The sequence below is a fragment of the Lynx canadensis genome, chromosome A1, assembly GCF_007474595.2.
Source record: "Lynx canadensis isolate LIC74 chromosome A1, mLynCan4.pri.v2, whole genome shotgun sequence".
NCBI lineage: Eukaryota > Metazoa > Chordata > Mammalia > Carnivora > Felidae > Lynx > Lynx canadensis.
The window spans coordinates 58,759,455-58,777,444 of record NC_044303.2 but is presented as its reverse complement, the minus strand read 5'-3'; positions in this window follow the sequence as shown (position 1 = coordinate 58,777,444).

Sequence of the window (17,990 nt, the reverse complement as noted above, 5' to 3'; positions counted from 1 at the left end):
TTTCTCCTTATGCTGTGCCCCCTAATAACTAACACTTTCATAGTTTTATGATTCTCAGGGCCACGGTAGACAATCTCTTTCAATATAAGTGGTCCTTCCTTCAATGTCCCATCAAAAAATGAAATCTAGGGCGCCTGGGTGGCGCAGTCGGTTAAGCATCCGACTTCAGCCAGGTCACGATCTCGCGGTCCGTGAGTTCAAGCCCCGCGTCAGGCTCTGGGCTGATGGCTCAGAGCCTGGAGCCTGTTTCCGATTCTGTGTCTCCCTCTCTCTCTGCCCCGTTCATGCTCTGTTTCTTTCTGTCCCAAAAATAAATAAACGTTGAAAAAAAATTAAAAAAAAAAATGAAATCTATGTAATTTCCATTGTTCATACTCTTCATATTAAAAGGTATAAAAGCTACATTTATTTTATCTTTTACCCAGTATCTTGACAGAATTGATGATCTTTTCCCACTCTTTGCTGTGACATACCTAAGGACAAGATCTTATTAGTCATGTTTGTTTTCAAAGATCCCAGAAATTACTAAACACATTAAAGTCTTTTTAAAAAAATATTTGTGAGAAGATAAACAAATGAACGTATAAATCATGGATTGGAGTTATTACTGCATATTATGTGTCTTAAAGTGTTATCTTTTCTTTGAAATTGAATAAGACTTTTCCTTAAAAAGAAAGTCGAGTGGTAAAGGAGAATAGACAAATCGTACACTAATTAGGAATTTTATACTAATATGAACCTTGAGAGAGCATTTGAATTGTTTTGACCCCCAGATATGCTAGGTTTTGCTAAGATTGCTGCACTTATGGGAAAAAAAGAAAAATCTGGTTGACCATCTTCCAAATTGTACCTAAATGATACTGTGATGCGAATGATGGTTGTTGCCAGGGTCCATTTCAGAAAGGATAGTTCCTTCACCACCCACCCTCCAAAAAATGTATTAAGAGTTTTCTTAGAGAATTAATTTTATAGCCAGTTAAGCTTCAAAAGCACTTCTGTGTGTATCCTATATTTTCCTCAATACTAGAACTTAGAATGGGTCTACTTCTGCAGATATTTACTCCTTCTAAATAGGAATGATTGAAAATAATGGAAACATTTTATAATCTTAAAATAATTTAAGCATGCTGGCCTCAATATTTTTATTTGTAAAAAAAAAGAGGGCTGTGTTATGGAACCTCAAAGATTCTTTCCAGCAATAAAATTCTTAATTTCTGTCATTTTGGACCGAGGAAAAGGAAACTTTCATGAATAGGCTCCTCTATTTTCTTTATTGAGTTCAAAATATTAAAACTATGGACTAAAGCATCTATACTGCCTTGACATTCCCATTTGAAGCTATTCAAGCAGGAAATCAAGTATTTGCTTTCCTTTTTTCAGTAAAGCTCTTCAAGAAAATCCACAAAATGATAAAAAAAAATATATGTTCTCATATAGAGAAAACTTGGTGCTTAAATATAAAATCTGATCTAGATGATCTGCATTAGTTAATAAGAGTTGTGTAACATAATTCTACTTTGGGGATTGGAGAAGAATGTGTTCTGGTTTTGCCACAAGGTTAACGTTGTACCTAGGTTTAATAATTATTAAATTAGTTTTCGTCCATAATTAATTGGAAAGGAGAAGAAGCTTGGAGAGATTTGAGACATTGAATTGAAGGCCATCACATTAGAGACTTGGTTTTTTATCTGGCCTTGTTTGACACAGTGAAAGCACAGAGGTAAGTTAAGGAATCTTTGTTGGGTTCTCTACTTTTTTTTTTTTTAAATAATACTCAAGAGGTAAAAAACATCATTCAAATTCAAAAAGGATGACTGATAGCATCTATGTTCTTTTTTTTTTTTAAGTATAGACACCACAGATGTAGACATTATGTTTTATGTTGGCAATTTCTTTAGGGTTGTTATGGAAAATGAAAATTGATGATGTAACTGATTTTTTAATATATACTTTGCAAAAAAGTAAATATGAATTAATTTTTTTTTTCAAAGTTCTGTGCACTGGTAACTTACATAATGCCTTGCAAACACTCAATAAGTAATTTGTAAATTGATGATACCATAGGTTATGTCAGTCACCTGAAGTGTATGATTTTGTTGCTTGGTGTCTATATGCCAATTTATATTCAAATTTGTACTTTCTTTTTTTTTAATGTGTAGCATAATTTATTTCAAAAAAGGGAGAAGTTAATAATAATATTCTTATTTTCTTGCATAGAAGCAAATTAAGTGTGACCTCTTGGAAACACAAGCAGCAAAGTTACTTGCTTAACTGAAGATACAGTTACATTACAATTATTTAATGTACTAATACCTTTATTGACTGCCCACATTTTATCTAATAAATGGTATTTTAAGAAATTATTCCAGTTTACACAATTAGGAAAATAGCAGTCAGAAATTTGGAGAATTAAAAATGTAGATATAGGGAGAAATTACTTCCTTGCACTGAAAATTTGAATTCATTGCCTTTGATAAGAAATTGCTGAGCCCAGACCAATAGACTTTGGCTCTGCAGCAGAATTTGACCTAAAATATTTCTTATTTGGCTCTTATAGGTCAGACTCCCATACTTGAAAGAAAACCATTCTGTTATTCAATTTTCAAGAAAACTTATATTTAGCTCTGATAGCAAATAGCTGAACAAACACAATTTTCTGAAGTCCAAAAATTAAATAAGACGGGAGAGATAGCAGGAATTTCATTTTCTACACGTTGTAATAATAGTAGAGAGAGCAAACTACGAAGGACTGGATTAAAAACCACTGCTTCTTATTAGCTGTGGACTCTCATACATATATAAATTGCTGGAGTTTTGCATTCTCAGGAAAGTTTTGTGAACTTGATTTTACAGAAACTTGGGCTTCCTCTCCCAATACAATAATGGGGGCTGAGGAAGTATACAACTTTTTATGAAGACTTTCATTGATAAAAGACTCATTTTTCCTTGAAGAACAAAAAGGAGACCAGCCTTTATTAAATAGCTCTATGTTGGACACTTGCCTATTCTCATTATGGAAAGATAGAATTTTGCTAGGGTTATAGGCTCTATCAGTGCTGTCCACCAAAACTTTCTGAAAAGACAGAAATGTTCTATCGTCACTGCCTAACATGGCAGTCATTAGCCACATGTGTATGAAGCACTTGAAATGTGAATAGTTTGACTAAAAGACATTATACTTAATTTTATTTAATTTTCATTAATTTCAACTTATAAAGCCACATGTGGTAGTGTCCATATATGGAACAGCACAGCTGTACAGCCAGATTTAATCTCCATGTGACTTTTATGTGTTACTTAAGTTCCATAGGTTTCCATTATCTTATTTATAAATGTGGATAATATATACACCATCTTCTGGGTGGTTCTGGGATCAAATGAGTTTTAGAATGATGTGACCGCATACTAGCCACTAAATACTTTTGCTATAAATGCATTTTCATGAAGGACTATTGCCTAGGTACTATTATCCACATTTCACTACAAAAGACACTGTGAGCAAGACATATTGTTTTCATTTCCAAGGGCCACAGATCCTACAAGTACTGGTACTTGTATCTGCATACAAGTAGCATGACTCATTAATTATTCCATACAGTTTTGCTACATAGACTGACACACCAGCCAATAGTGATGGGTGTTATTACTTCTACCATCTTTAATGGACTCCACTCTTCTTTTTCTGTACACTATATAATCCTAGGAGCCCAACTGTTGGACATTTCTGTGGTTTAACACCCATGAAGGCCCCTTCTGCCCTCACCTACTTTTGATCCATGGAGCTTATCATAGTGTTCTGAGGAGGATTTACCAAACTAGAGTTCTGTTTAGATTCTAATATTTTACCAAAAAAAAAAAAAAATGTGAAACAGTTCTTACAGCTTTACTTCTACCCAGACAGAAGACCAGCACAATTAAGCAGGAAATTGATTCAGCTGAGACACACCGTGCAATACTCAGAACCACCTTTTCTCCCTGACTACACAGACTACACAGTTTAAAAATTGAACTGGTAACATTTGTCTCCTGATGATTTCTTCTGCCAAAAGCCTTTGCCTCATGAGGAGTATACGCTTATAGCATTTGCCTTACCAATATTAGCCTTACTGATACTAGCCTGGACTCCGGTGAAACCCCTAATAAAGAAGGCTTTAATGTTCCTTTGTACATGAATAACTATAGACCAGGATTTTTGATTTAAAAAAAATATTTTGTAAAAAGAATACTAGACATGAGATCTACTCTTGTAACAAACTTTTCAGTGTACAATACATTATTGGTGAATATACGTAGAATGTTACACAGCAGGTATCTGGAGCTTATTCATCTTGCTTGAATGAAACTTTGTACACAATGATTAGCAACGCCTCATTTTTCACTCCCTGCAGCCCTGGCGACAACAATTCTCCTTTTAGATTCTATGAAATTGGCTATTTTAGATACTATTTTAGATATAAGTGAAATAATACAGTATTTTTCTTACTGTGATTGGCTTACCTTACTTAATATAAAGCCTTCACGGTTCATCCAGGTATCACATATTGCAGGATTCCTTTTTTTTTTTTTTTTTAAACTGAGTAGTATTCTAGTGTATGGATACACCACATATTCTTTAGCCGTTCATCTCTTGCTGAACACTTAGGTTATTTCAGTATCTTGACTGCTGTGAGTAGTGCTGCTTTAAATAAATATCAGAGTGCTAATATCTCTTTGAGATCTTGATTTTAGTTCTTTTGGTTAAATATCCAGATATAGGATTGCTGGATCATTTTTTTGGTTCTTTTTTTTTTTTTTTTAATTTTTTTGAGGAACTTTCATACCGTGTCCCATAGAATCTGCACCACCTTGCATTCCCACCAACTGCGTGCAAGAGTTCCAATTTCTCCACATCCTTGCCAACACGCATTGTCATCTTTTTTTTTTAAATTTTTTTTTAACGTTTATTTATTTTTGAGACAGGGAGAGACAGAGCATGAACCCCCGGGGGAGGGTCAGAGAGAGAGGGAGACACAGAATCTGAAGCAGGCTCCAGGCTCTGAGCTGTCAGCACAGAGCCTGACGCGGGGCTCGAACTCACAGACCGTGAGATCATGACCTGAGCCGAAGTCGGACGCTTAACCGACTGAGCCACCCAGGCGCCCCCATCTTTTTTTAATAATAGCTATCCTGATAGGTGTAAAGTAATATCTCATTGTCATTTTGATTTGTACTCCATGATGATTAATGGTATTGAGCACTTTTTTGTATATTTCTTGGCCATTTTATGCTTTCTTTGGAACAATATCTTTTTAAGTCCTTAGTTCATTTTTAAATCAGGGTATTAGTCTTTTTTTGAAATTGAGTTGTAGGAGTTTCTTATATTTTTAACATTAATTCCTTATCAGATATATGATTTACAAATATATTCTCCCATTCTGTTTGTTTTTTTTTTCACTATGTTGAATCTTTCTTTTACTCTCCTGAAGGTTTTTAATTGAAGTAGTCTCATTTATTTTTGTTTTTGTTGTCTGTGCTTTTGGTATCAAATCTATGAAATCACTGCCAAAGCCAGTGTTATGAAGCCTTCCCTTTATGTTTTCCTCTAAGAGTTTTACAGATCCAGTTCATAGTTTTAGGTCTTTCATCCATTTTGAGTCCACCTTTACATATGGTATAGGATGAAGGGAGTCCAGATCAGAAAGGAAGAAGTAAAATTGTCCCTGTTTGCATACAGCATAGTCTTATAAATAGAAAATCCTAAAGATTCTAAAAAAAAAAATGGTTAGAACTAATAAACAAATTCAGTGAATTTGGAAGATAAAAAAATCAACCTAAAAAAAAATCATTGTGTTTCTACACTAGCAAGAATTATACGAAAAGGAAATTGGGAAGATAATCCCATCTACAATAGCACCAAAAAGAATAAAATACATGAGAATAAATTTGACCAAGGAGGTGAAAGACTTATACACTGAAAACTACAAACACTGAGGAAAGAAATTAAATAAGACACAAATGGAAAGACATCTTTTGTTTATGAATGGAAGACTTAATATTGTTGAAACGTCCATACTAGTCAAAGTGATCTCCAAGTTCAGTGCCATCTCTATGAAATGCTGATGGCATTTTTATAGAGATAGAAAAAAATTCTATAATTCATGTGGAATAACCAAAGACCATGAACGGCTAAATCAATCCTGAGAAGGAACAAAGCTAGAGTCATCACACTTCTTGATTTCAAAGTATATTAGAAAGCTACAGCATTCAAAACAGCATTCTACTAGCATAAAAACAAACATGTAAATCAATGGAACAAAAAGGAAAGTCCAGAAATAAGTTCATGCATATACACTAACTGATCTTTTTTTTTTTTTTAACGTTTATTTATTTTTGAGACAGAGAGAGACAGAGCATGAACTGGGGAGGGGCAGAGAGAGAGGGAGACACAGAACCAGAAGCAGGCTCCAGGCTCTGAGCCGTCAGCCCAGAGCCCGACGCGGGGCTTGAACTCACGGACCGCAAGATCGTGACCTGAGCTGAAGTCGGATGCTTAACCGACTGAGCCACCCAGGCGCCCCTACACTAACTGATCTTTGACAAGGTTGCCAAGAACATGCAATGGAGAAAGGATATTACCTTCAACAAATGGTGTCAAGGAAACTGGACATCTACATGCAAAAGCACAAAAATACACAGGCTTCTTCTTGACTCTAGGTGTCTCATGTCCCTTTTCTAAAGAGCATTTACTTTAGGAAACTTTTAATTGCAATTTCTTTTTCTTTCCGTTTGAGATGTAAATCTTTTAAAATCTTTTAAAAGGACTTCTGCCAGATTTACAACCTGGAACTACCTTTCTCAAGGACCTGGGAGCCATCTCTTTCAAATGTAATCATCAAGGAAGATAGTTCCCCATCTTCCAATCTCTCTGGAAACCTGGGAGCCTAGCTTCCTTGGCCTGTGCTCCAACATATTAAAACTATCTATTGTCATGGAGACAGAAGAAAGTTAACTTTTCCTTTGGGTAAAGCCAATTAGTGAACACATATGTGGTCTCAATTTCTTCACCCCAGCTCTTAAATTCTCCCACCATTAGTTTCAACAGAGTTGAGTATCCAGAATTCATACATACTATCTCCCTTAATTTTGAAAGTAGTATCACAACAAGAGTAATTTCTGTTTGCCCATTTTGCCTGGTGAAACAGTCGTCAGCATAAAATATATGAATTTTATAAAAAAGTATCAATCTTTAAAGTGCTATATAATGTAGAGGATGAGTTTAGTTAGTAAGATTACATCATACATGGTACGGCAAATATTTTTTTTAATGTTTATTTTTATTTTTGACAGAGAGAGAGAGACAGAGCATGAGCAGGGGAGGGGCAGAGAGAGGGAGACACAGAATCCCAAGCAGGCTCCAGGCTCTGCTGTCACCACAGAGCCTGACGCGGGGCTCAAACTCACAAACCGCGACATAATGACCTGAGGCGAAGTTGGATGCTCAACCGACTGAGCCACTCAGGCACCCCGGTACAGCAAAAAGTTTAAATTTCTTTTTGATTGTTTTTTCTCTTTCCACAAAATGCTCTCTATATAGCAGCTCTTATGCCTATCTTGTCTCTCTTTCTCTCTTTTTACCACAAAACTTTGTTTTGAAAATCACCTTCACATCACATTGGCTTTGGATTACTTTCCCAAATTTACTTGGAACACCTTTCAGTTGGCATATTCTACTAATCCATACAAGAGCTACACAAATTTAATAATTACTTTTATCTTTCTTTGGCAATTGATTTTAATTTGATACTTATTATAACATCATGAAATACTTATGATGCAAATAACAAAAGAAATGAGCAAGGACATGTTCTAATAAAGAGTTATCTACAAAAATAAGGGGCGGAGAAGATTTGACCCATAGTATATAATTTCCCAATCTCTGCTCTAGACCCTCTCAAACTGTGTAGGCAATGCAAAAATATAATGCTATTGGTTTCACTGCCTCCACATTTGACTTACCCCTCTCCTTAATAAATAAAGTATTGCAGTGGTTCAAGGTGTCTAAATATGAAATAAACTTCCCTCAAGCATGGTAACTTTGTAACATCCATCTTTAGACATATTTGGTCTGGTTACTGCAGTAAAAACTTGAGAATGAGATGAGCCTTTCCAAAGACTCAGTTCAGCTCTAACTGTTTAAAGCAATGATTGAGTGAAATTTGGTGTGGCTTCATACAGGGCCAAAGGAAGGGGTTAAAATTAGATAGACACGGGGCGCCTGGGTGGCGCAGTCGGTTAAGCTTCCGACTTCAGCCAGGTCACGATCTCGCGGTCCGTGAGTTCGAGCCCCGCGTCAGGCTCTGGGCTGATGGCTCAGAGCCTGGAGCCTGTTTCCGATTCTGTGTCTCCCTCTCTCTCTGCCCCTCCCCCGTTCATGCTCTGTCTCTCTCTGTCCCAAAAATAAATAAACGTTGAAAAAAAAAATTTAAAAAAAAAAAAAAAAAATAAAATTAGATAGACACATTTTTTAAGACTTCTAAGATAAAATTATTAAAATAACCTCTAAAGGATTTATTTCTGGGTTTTGAGTTTAATCATATGCAAAGTTTTTCAGAGATATGCCTATGGCAAATCAATTCATTGAAATAATAAAATAATATCCAAATGTGTGTGACCTATTAAATTAATGACTAAACTAATTAAAATATTGAGAATAAAAACAAGTCAATTCTAGTGACCTGCATAGGAAGATAAGTTTTTAAATACGGCACAAGCCTGAGAAGTGGATCTGGAGGTAATATTAGAGGTGTACAAAGATTAAAAATTGTTTCAAAATAAATAAGAAACACAACTGTCCATACAAAACATGGCGTAATAGGCACAAATGTTTATCTTTGCTCAGTTGAATAAACAAGGCAAACATTTTTGTTTTTTTATAAACTGGTAGGTTATAGACTATTGGAATTAACGTAAAGTTGAAATCTAAAGCTGGAGTGAAAGAAGTTAACAAGAGGCAAAGAATTTTCTCTTTAGAACCTCCCCTCACAAAAGTTCATAACAAGAGACACAGAATACCTGTAATCCATGCAGGAAGACCGCGTAGCCAGTACAGAAGAACTGGTGCTATGCCTTCAGAAGGAGCCAGAGACTCCTTTGCCCATATCTTACCTTAGGCCACTAACCATTATCCCCTTCCAGTCACACCAGAGGTTTATTTTTTGGAAGGTTGAAACAAACAGAATCTGGGCACCAGGTCCAGTTGAAGGTAGTGGTTAGTTACCTTGTTGAAATTCAATAAATTCAACATAAGGACCATTCTTTCCCTACTTCTGCTAGGCTCCCAGGACATCAACATCAAGACGTACACCTTCCAGATTGATAATTAGATTATTGTCTGGAGAAATTGACACCCCCAAGTTATCTATAATTAGACATTTGCAGATCTCTAGAAGAAATATCAGGTCATTTCTTCAACATTTGGTGTCTTACACATAGTAATACATAGCCAATGATCTCAAAATATTTAAAGAAACATTAAAAAATGAGGAGGAAGGGCACCTGGTTGGCTCAGGTGGTAGAGTGTGCAACTCTTGATCTTGGGGTTGTGAGCTCAAAGTCCCACCCTGGGAGTTGTGATTACTTTTTTTAAAAGTTTAATGATGGGGCGCCTGGGTGGCGCAGTCGGTTGGGCGTCCGACTTCAGCCAGGTCACGATCTCGCGGTCCGTGAGTTCGAGCCCCGCGTCGGGCTCTGGGCTGATGGCTCGGAGCCTGGAGCCTGTTTCCGATTCTGTGTCTCCCTCTCTCTCTGCCCCTCCCCCGTTCATGCTCTGTCTCTCTCTGTCCCAAAAATAAATAAAAAAACGTTGAAAAAAAAATTTTAAAAGTTTAATGAAATAATAATTAAAAAGTGGAGATGAAAACAAATAAGCATATAAAAGAAACTTGAACAGAACAGAATCAATGCAGAGAATTTTTAAAAAATGTGAACTAAGTTGAAGAAATACTCGAGAAAAGAACCAAAAGAAAAAAAAGAACAGAAAAGAGAGATGATTTTTTTAATTATATTTTAAGAAGTGTAAAATCCAAATAATATTAACTTCAGGAAAAAACAGTCATAAGGAAGAAAACAAAACAATCCCCAGCTGAAGAACATAGGTTTCCGAGTCTTCAGTGAGTGTCTAGCAATATAAATAAAAGCAGACACTCAGCAGGGTATATTACTGTGAAATTTCAGATGACTGAAAATAAGCAAAAAACTCAAAACCTTGAATAGGGGGATAGAGGTGAATAATGTATACATAGTAACAATTCTTTTATAAAAAATATTTATTTATTTTTGAGAGAGAGAGAGAGAGAGAGAGGGAGACAGACTATGAGAGGGGGAGGGGCAGAGGCTCCCAGCTGTCAGCGCAGAGCCTGACATGGGGTCAAACTCACCAACCCTGAGATCAAGAGTCAAAGTTGGACCCTTAACTAGCTGAGCCACCCAGGTGCCTCAGTAATAATTCTTTATAAACAACAACCTGGGAAGTTAGAAAAATTAAATCATTTTCCTTGAAATTCTGAAGAAATTCTGAAGAAATTTAAGATAAATTATCAATTATTTTTATCTAAGTCATTAATTTAAACTAAATTATCAGTTAAGAAGGAGAGCAGAGAAAAAAAACAATGTTTGATAAACTAATTTCCCAAATTTTAATATCCTTTCTCAAAAAATTTATGAGAAGAAAAGAAATATGATTAACAAAACAAGGACTCTCATGTAAAACAAAATTAATGTATAAAATATCTTTCTTATCTTGGGATCTAGTTCCTGCGAGATTCAGTGCCAGTATATGAAATCTAAAAACAAAAGTTAGTTCTAGGAAAACTAGTAAAGTGAACAATAAATGCTTAATATGGAAAGGATTAAAAGCTATATTCCAATATTGGAATAATATGAAAAATTGGAGCTGTCAAAAACATGAGTTTCTATTCCTTGTTTTGGTTCTTCTCAGGTGTTCTGGTTCCAAAATCAATGATTTACCTAAGAAACTTACTCTAATTTGACCTACACCCTGGCAATCACATTGATACATGAACACAGTATTGACATTGTAAACATTTGAGATTGCATCTTTGCCCTGATGATGTAATTCTAGAGTGAGATTGAGCAGTCTTGAACAAAGATTCTATCTCAGGTTATTGCACACTTTAGGTGTCCAGTAAATGTTTGCAGGAAGAATATTTCCTTCTAGTATTTTGATTTCATGTAGATTTCTTAACTCATTTCCTTCCTCGTGGCAACATTAGAAATATTAGTAATATAAAGGTATACTTATATTTATATATGCAAATAATTCCTATAAGATAAACTACAAATTATGTGCATAATCTCTTATTATAATTATTGTGCAAATGTAAAATTGCCTTAGGAGAAAAGCATATTAACAGGAATAGTTGGGAATTTAGCTGATGAAATTCAAAGATTCTGTAACATTAATTTTTCAACACCTGAGGTATAGTGTAATATTTTTGTATATTGGAGAGTCAGCGAATTGTTGCTATGGAGTTATTTCAAATAAAAGGTGTTTTTAATGAAATTGTTTCTGTTTCAGGACACTGGAGAAGAAAACAAACTAGTTTTAATACAGAATGGTTTGTGAAATAGAAGTTGCTTTTAAATGTTGATTGTTTTAAAAAGTGCAAACCAAAAGTTTTTGTTATAATAATACTCAAAATGAGTCAGAAAAATAAAAGTCCGTCAGAAAAAGAATAAAAAAAATGGTTATAAAGATAACCACTGGCTCTCAAATGTCTTCTTTTCTTTACAAGTAGCATGGCCCAATTTACTAAATCTTGATATATTAAATCTAAATAAAATTGTCACAAAAAGTATGCATTATAAACTTTGTTCTTTTCATTAAAAGAATATTGTGTGTGGCATTTGCCTGAAGGCACTGTTTCTATAAATATAGGGCCTTGTAATGTATTAAACTTTGCTTTATCAAATACTAATAACTTGAAAGATAGGTTTTCATATAATGTGATACAAATGTGCATTAATGACTGAAAAACAAAACAGTATTTGCAGTGTCAGAAGTCAGAAAAAATGAAATAATGCAGATATTTTTTCTTTTTCCTGATAATATAATATTGTCACCCACAGTAGGGAATGAACTTGGATTTCAATACTCTCTTAATAGGAATATAGTAAAACAAGCTCACATTTAGCCACCTCCAGACACTGACTGATGATGACATAAAAGAATGCAATTAGTCTTCTGCAATAAATCATATCTAACAATTATGTTCATGAACACATTACACACACAACATTTTTATTAGAGGAGGGTTCAAAGTTACTTCAGAAAAAATATATAATGCTGCTGTATTCAATCATAAACTTTTATAATTTTTTTAATGTTTATTTTTGAAAGAGAGAGAGAACATGTGAGCAGGGGAGGGGCAGAGAGAGAGGGAGACAGAGGATTTGAAGGAGGCTCTGCAACAGCACATTGTCCTTCCCAGGGCTCCAACCCATGAACCGTGAGATCATGACTTGAGCTGGACCTTAACCGACTGAGCCACCCAGGTGCCCCTGATCCTTAGAAAGCTGTATTCTTTTTCTAATATATTGAAACCAAGTTGTTGTTTTTTTAAGTTAATGTTCATAGTATACCAGAATTTTAAAGTATGGTAAAAAAAATATGGTAAAAATGCCATATTTTGAAGTATGAAATAAGGAGGGTGCCTGGGTGGCTAAGTCGGTTAAGCCACCGACTCTTGATTTCAGCTCAGGTCATGATCTCAGGGTAATGAGATTGGGCTCTGCACTGGGCATGGGGCCTGCTTCAGATTCTCTCTCTCCCTTTGCCCCTACCCCACTCTTTCTCTCAATCTCACAAAATAATAAGTAAAATGTAAAAATAGGACTTTATTTGTTTGTTTATTTATTTTAGAGAGAGAGGGAGAGAGAGCCTATGAGTGCGAGAGAGAGGCAGACAGAGAGAGAGAGAGAGGGAGAGAAACTCAGGCTCCAAGCTCACTGCAGAGTGCAGAGCACTGGGATCTTGACCTGAACCAAAACCAAAAGTTGGTTGCAAAATCGACTGAGCCACCCCCAGGACTTAGTTTAAAAAAAAAAAAAAGGTATAAAATAGGGGGAATCCTCGTGTAATTTAAACTTTCTAATAATTCCACCTTGAAATGCAAATTATTCTGTTGTTTCTATGCCAACCTATTTTTCCCTGCTTCGAAAGTATGATGACCAGTGAAATAACATTACTGATGAATAGTTATATGGTAAATAAATACAAACTGCTGTATATCTTACTGTGGCACTTCTCATTAGTCTGCTTTAAATACAAAAGAAGGAAAAAAAGAAATTGCAAGCTGAGCAAACCATAAATGATTGAAAGTTAGTTTGAGGAAGACTTAGAATTTGTTTACTGATGTTTCTTACACTTACTTTTCCCTGCCCCCATAGTGCATATTCATTCTTTCTTCTTTTTATTCCAAAAAGCAAAATAATTTTAGCTTTGCTTTCTATGTTTTATTGGGAAATGAGTTTAAATTAGTTAGTTTAAATATGCTTTTAAGCCATAATACCAACAAATTTGAATTAAATAAACTATTATTGAAACATATTTTCTAGGTATAAAGGCTGAAGCTTATCAAATCATCTAGGCATAGCCTGATTTGAAGATATAGCCAAGATATCATCAGCCCTGAAGTTGGAAATAATCCATTTTCTATATGAGTTTTGAGAGCCTATTCCTGCTTACTCTCGCTGAGGTTTCAGAATAAAGATTCCCTCCTCCCATCCCTTTAATTTATAGTGTCTGTGCTTTAACTGATCTCTATGACTGCTCTAAGTCAAAGGCATGTTTTTTCAGATTTCTCTTTAGTCAAGCCATTCTAAAAAAAAAAAAATGATTACTCTGTGTTCTGCTTCCCAATCCCATAGCTTTCCTTAAAAAAAAAAAAAATAATAAAATAAAATAAAACAGGAACAAAAAAACAGGAACAAAAAAACCCACATATAACTGCTATATCTAGACATCCCACTCTGCCATCTTTTTCAGATTGAGTACTCTTTAGGGTGGTCTATCCAGAATTTTATTTTATTTTTTCTGGAATACCACATTGTGAATCACTTCCCCAGCTAAATTTACAGCAGCCTGAAAATAAATTATAATTCTCAAGCCCCACACCACTAGATTTCCCCCTATACCCCATATATCAACTGCACAAAGATTCAAATTTAAATCAGATGTTAGCACCCACATTTGGGTAGAAAAAGAGCTTGGATATACATACAGCTAAACTAAGAAACAGGGCGATTTTGCTTCTAATTGTGACGAACAATTTCTTAGACTTTGGCACCATTTATGGCTGCACTAAAACCTAAAGAATTATCTTTGCTTGTCATTTGATTAAAGAGATTTCAAAAATTTAAATCAAATCTTTATGTGACAGCTTTAGAAATATACAGTGTACTTTGAGAGATGAAATCCAGATAGACACTAGTAATGGATAATTTGTATGAGTTGTCAGAATGTTTGCATTGTTCTTAATGTCTTAGTTGATTTACTTTTATATTATCCTTTTAGCTATGCTATTTCATGTTTGAAATATTGGACATCTTATATTGTACCATTTGAAGTATTATTTCTTTTTGAAAATGCCTTCTGAGGGAACTAAATCTATACATTAAAAAGATGTAGAGTATGTAATGTATGACTTGGGGGAAAAAGAGCTGGAGAAAAAATCATTGTCATAAGGTTAAGCAAACTTTATTAAGTTATAGTTAAAACTAGGAAATAAAAGTATAGAAATATGAGGAATAGGGGTCATATAAAAGAACTTCTGAATTTACTATAAACTTTCTGTTAAAGACATCACTTACACCTGTGATTTTTTTTTTTATTTTTTATTTTTTTTTTTTAAATTTTTTTTTTTTCAACGTTTATTTATTTTTGGGACAGAGAGAGACAGAGCATGAACGGGGGAGGGGCAGAGAGAGAGGGAGACACAGAGTCGGAAACAGCCTCCAGACTCTGAGCCATCAGCCCAGAGCCCGACGCGGGGCTCGAACTCACGGACCGCGAGATCGTGACCTGGCTGAAGTCGGACGCTTAACCGACTGCGCCACCCAGGCGCCCCGATTACACCTGTGATTTAATGCCACTTGGGTAAGGTCACTTTGGACTTAGAAAGTTTCTCTGAGCAAAAATGATACTTTTCTTTGAATAGCATATATTGTTTCTTTTACAGGATAATAAGAATTATGTAGCTATTCCTACCCCATCAGAAGTCTGGTGTTTTTGTTTTGTTTTGTTTTGTTTTTTGTTTTTTGTTTGTTTGTTTGTTTTTGGCTCTGATCACAAATAATTAAATATTGACTGTGTTAGATTTAGGAACTTTTAGGCTGCAAAAATCACCTTCACGCATAAAGACCATCCCGGTTGACAAGGAATTTTTTATGAGGACTTAAGGAAAAATAGGTCATGGCTTGAACGGCCTCATGTTGAAACTTGAGTGAAGTCAGGAGTGTTGCTCAGGACACAGAGCAGCTCACAGGGTGCAGCAGCATCTCTAGTGGTCCAGATGGACAATCTGGCCATCTTCTCATTTCCTCAGCAGGCAGAACATGTTGCTCCCCCGCTCTAATAACCCTGCTTATGCTGTGGATCCTTGGTCTCCCCTTTTGTGATTGTTCCTTCTGATACCATAAATATCCCTCTACCTCACAGCCTCAGCTTTTATGTGGCTTTTCCTTTGACAGGACCTCTGCTCAATGACTCTTCTTTGTGTTTCTGTCTGAGTCCCTTTCTTTCAGCTGAGTTTCATTCTCTATGATTGTCTCATATAGCCAAGAAGGATTCTACTATTTTCCAGTCATAATCCAGGATGGTGAGATGGATTGGGAAACATCATCAAAAAGACATGACTTCCAATTGACCTGTGAGCTAGACAGGCACTCGAGCCCCCATACTTTGGAATGTGGGTTCTGCCTGCCTTTCCCACTCCGAGAGACTACTCAAAGAAGATAGCCTTGAGATAGTGATGTGGTGTTGAGAACACTTACCTGACTGAACCCAGTTACGGCCTCTAAAAATTTCTAAGACTTGGCAGGTGGTTGCAGGAATCCATTCATCTTGTTCCTGCCCAAGATAAGGTTCACGTGTAAGTTCCCTTCACTTATTATAATTGTCACTTACCAACCTGGAGTGGCCTGCCTCTTTCTCTGGTCTCTCCCTGCCCTCTAAGTACAGGGACCAGTTTCAGATTACACTTGGGAAGCTCCTCATCGGGTTAAACATCAATGTGTAGTTAGGTAGAGCTCTTTCCTATGGCAGCATGTAGGCCATTGCTAAGCCTGTAGACGACTGCCCTGTGGTTTCTGATTCCACCGTCTTTAGCCAGAGCAGTGGTAGCATGTGGTGCAAGATATCTGATATCTAACAAGCCCCTTCAATGTTCTCTGAATATCAGAAAATTATATGTAGTCCTCAGTACCAAGAACTATATTGGCTCTTGATATAAGGAAATAAATATACATGTTTCATGGTTTACTTATTTTAATATATGTATATATAATACTATAATAATCTACTGTATTATATTTTAATGTATTAATTTTCTTCATTTTAAAATGTAGCACATATTCCTTTTTTTTTTTAAATATAGCAAGTTATCTTTTTACTTTTCAGTGTATGGAGACAAGTACAAATAGTCCTATGTGCAAAATGTCCAGAAAATTAATTTGAGTTTATAAATAGAATTTTAAGTTACCTAGTAAAGTATTAAAAATATAATAGAAATTAGGCTTCCAAAACATGTGGAAATTCTTAATTTTGCTGAAGTAATAATTTAAATCACATGTTATCATAAGTCTGAAAATGGACCTTTAATTTAAAAAATACATTTATTCAATTATTTATAAATGTACTATTTGTCTGAAGAAATTGATGAATTTTGCAATTACATCATATGGAATTATAGGGATGGAAATCATGGAAATGCTTATGTAATAAATGTATAACATATAATATAAGAATATAAGAATATATAATATACAATTTTTCTCACCATCTCAGACACTACCTTCCAGACAGGTTATCTGCATTTTTATAAGTCATTTCTTCCCACAGTTATGGTCATAAAAATAACATCAATATTTAGCCTTATTCCTAGCCCAGGGTCTGCACTCTCTTGGGTCTTTTATCAGAGGTAATAATGATCGTCGTATCAGAGATCACTTGAACCTCAGGTAATTTACTCAGATCATAGTATCATCCACCATTGTTGTTTCTTGGCCTTTGTCTGTGCTATAAAATTAAGGTTATCCCTTTTTCATTACCAACAGTCAAAATTTAAGTTTCTTCTTTGCTCTCCTTTCCCTCCTTTCACATTTTAAATATCAACATCAAGATTTCTTTTCTATCTCGAACTATTTGCTAATTTATTCTGACTTATCCTCTGTTGAAATCACAGGAGTCTTGAAAACTGTCCTAAGATCTATCTTTTTGTGGCATTATCTGCTGAGCAGTATTTCTGAATATGCATTACCTGTTTTCCCAATGGAATTCTTTGTCAAATGGTATTTTGTCCACTAAACTTCTGCAATGCTGACCACTTGTTTGAACCAGTGAATATTTTTTCTCATATTCTCTTCAGAATGCTCCTTTTCTTTAGCTGAGATTATCTTATGTGGAATCTGTATCATTTCAGCATTAATTGACCTTTAATTAAATTACACCATTTAAGATTTTTTAAATTAGGTATAATAGAATGTAACTTTATATTCGTTCCAAGTGTTCAACATAATGATTTGATATTTGTATATACTGTGAAATAATCACCACAATAAATCTAGTTCACATTCATCACCTTACGTAGTTAACAATTTTTTCTTATATGAATATTTTTAATATTTACTCTCTTAGCAGGTTTCAAATGTTCAGTATAGTATTATTTACCATACTGTACATTACATCCTCACATAAAACATTTAAGACTTTTAAT